Consider the following 3077-nt stretch of genomic DNA (forward strand, 5'->3'; position numbering starts at 1 on the left):
GGAGATCAGCAGAATGCAGATCTTAAATTCTTGTAAAAAGACCAGGCTTAATGGTCTGACTGAGACTAGAAAGACCCTGATGGTCATGGTCCCTGGACCCTTTGATAGCCCAAGATCGGAAACATTCCCAAAACCAACTCTACGGACAGGGATAAGCCTGGTCTATAAGATAGACAATGATGCTGTTGAGGCATGAACTTCATGGCTCAAGTAGACACATGAGATGTGTGGGCAACTCCTGGCTGCTGGCAAGATGAGAAGGAAGAGGGGAACAGGAGCTCGTTGAATGGACACAGGGAACACAGGGTGGAGAGGAGAAATGTGCTGTCTCATTAAGGGGAGAACGGCTGGGAGTGCACAGCAGGGTGTGTTTGGCTTTTTGTATGAGAGACTGACTTGATTTGTAAACTTTCACCTAAAGCACAATAAATAAAATTTTTTTTAAAGTTTATTGAACGTGAAGAGGTAGGCCCATGATGGCGGAGTAGTCAGACACTTCCTGTGGTCTCTCTTACAACAAAGACCCCCCCAAAAAAAACAGGTGAATCAATTATATAGGACCATCTAGAAGCCCTGAACATCAAAGATGAAGTTGAGGAGTTGGACTGAGTGGTAGGGGGAGGGAGAGATAGTTCAGAAGCAGAGAGGATTTGCCGAACCTGATCGGACCAGCACCCTGCAGGCTGGATCCACTGGTGCATGTGGGCTGAGACAAGCAGTAGCACTTGGGATGTGTTTCCCACACTGGGAGAAACCAAACACCAGAGAGTCTGCTCAAGCCTCCAGAACCAGGGAGAAGCAGCACTCAATCAGCAAAAGATAACTAAAAGCATCTAACTACTTCGTAGATCAAAAAAACCCTTCCCCCTTTTGGAAGTATCTCTCTCCCATTTACCTGCCCCCTCCCCACTCTGCTTCAGATCCCAATCCAGCTTCAAAAATTGCTGCACCTCCTGGGTCAGAAGCAGGACCTGTCTCGTGCTCCGAGCCATTCTCCCAGCTTTGGAGAGGGAACAACTTAACAAACAGGAAAAAAATAATCAGCCAGCTCCCCTAAGCTAAGCCAGAAACTCAGGGCAGGCACAGCCCCTTTGCCTAGGCACAGGCTTTAAGTCCATGGACTTTGAAAGCCTTTCTCCCCCACATTGACCTATGTGGGCCCATTTCAATAGCATAGGTCCTTATTAGCCAGTTCAACAGGGTATGTTCCTGAAGCCTACTTTCAATTGCAACAGCTGTAAGGGGAAGTGGCCGATTCATGACATTTGATACTGCCCTGCCTATTAAGTAGGGTCCTCACCTAACCATATCAGAGGCCTGAGGACTGGTGGCTCCACTCATTCCACCTAGCCACTCACAACAGAGGTCCAAGAATAAGTGGTGCCTCCCAGTCCTTACAGCCAACAGCATTGGGTGCCCAAAGTTCAGCTATGTGCTCTAGGGAACAAGGACGTGCTTTCCTCCCAGACATTCAGAGGCAGACGTCAGCCCCCTGCCTTGTTCAGCACATGACCCCCTACTGCAGGTAGATGCCTGTGCATATTCCAGTCACCCCTGCCCATCTAGGAATGTAGGTGAGAGCGTGCACCACAAACTCAGTGACCAACAACCTGGTCACCTGAGCTGAATCCATACAAGAAAATTAAATGGACTCCTGGGCTCGCATACCTAGTAACAGCTCTAACTACCTGATGACAGGATGTGAGAGCTTCAAAGACACCAATAATCAAAGTAGCTCACACAACCAGGCTACTTGGGAGTATCAAAACAAAAGCAAGCATAAAATAAATAAAATAACTTATTGATAGCTTGGAGACAACTGTCAATATCAAATCGCATAAGAAGGCAGACCATGATGGCTTCAGCAAGCGCCCAAAACAAAGAACCAAGAAACCTTCCAGAGGGAGATAACTTCTTGGAATTACCGGAGGTAGAATTCAAAAGATTACTATACAGAGCCCTTCAAGAGATCAGGAGGGAGATCAGGCAAAATGAATACCCAGCCAAGGAACACACGAAGCAACAGAGGAACTTAAGAAGGTTATACAAGAGCATAATGACAAATTTAACAGGCTGCAAGAGCCCATAGAGAGACAGCCAACAGAAATCCAAAAGATAAACAACAAAATTTTGAAATTAGACAACTGAATAAAAAGTCATAGGAGCAGATTTGAGGTAATGGAAGTCAGAATTAGCGAGATTGAAGATAAAGCCCTTGACATCAATTTATTTGAGGAAAAATCAGATAAAAGAATTTTAGAAAAATGAAGAAACCCTAAGAATTATATGGGACTCTATCAAAAGGAATAACCTATGAGTGATTGGAGTAACAGGATGGGGGGGATAACAGAAAGTACAGAGAGAATTGTTGAAGATTTATTGACAGAAAACTTCCCTGATACCATGAAAGATGAGAAGACATCTATCCAAGAAGCTCATCGAGCCCCACACAGGGTAGATCCCAGAAGTCACCAAGACACCTTATAATGAACATTGCCAAAACCAAAGATAGAAAGAATTTTAAGAGCGGCTAAGGATAAATAAAAAGTCAGCTACAAAGGAAAGTCAGTTTAAGACTAAACTCTGACTACTCAGCAGAAATCATGCAGGCAAGAAGGAAATGGGATGATATATATAAACCCTTGAAGGAAAAAAATTGCCAGCCAAGAATTACATACCAGCAAAACTGTCTCTCAAATATGATGGCAAAATTAGGGCATTTCCAGATAAACAGAAGTTAAGGGAATTTCTAAAAACCAAACCAAAATTACAAGAAATACTAAAAGGAGTCCTCCAGTTAGAAAACCAATAATGTATAACCACCGAAGACTAGAACACAGGACAGAATAAGCAGGTATCAATCCATATAGGGAAGTCACAAAAATAAATCAAAGCTAAAACACTGAAAATAGAGAAAGAGACGTCAGTATGTAAAAGATGACAATATTAAAACAAAAAAGAGGGACTAAATAGTGTAGTCATAGCACTTGCATATGGAGAGGAAGTCAAGGCATAATCAAGAAATAAGAGATTGGTTTAAACTTAGAAAAATAGAGGTAAATATGAATGTAACCACA

The sequence above is a fragment of the Elephas maximus genome, chromosome 10 (genome assembly GCF_024166365.1).
Source record: "Elephas maximus indicus isolate mEleMax1 chromosome 10, mEleMax1 primary haplotype, whole genome shotgun sequence".
Taxonomy (NCBI): domain Eukaryota; kingdom Metazoa; phylum Chordata; class Mammalia; order Proboscidea; family Elephantidae; genus Elephas; species Elephas maximus.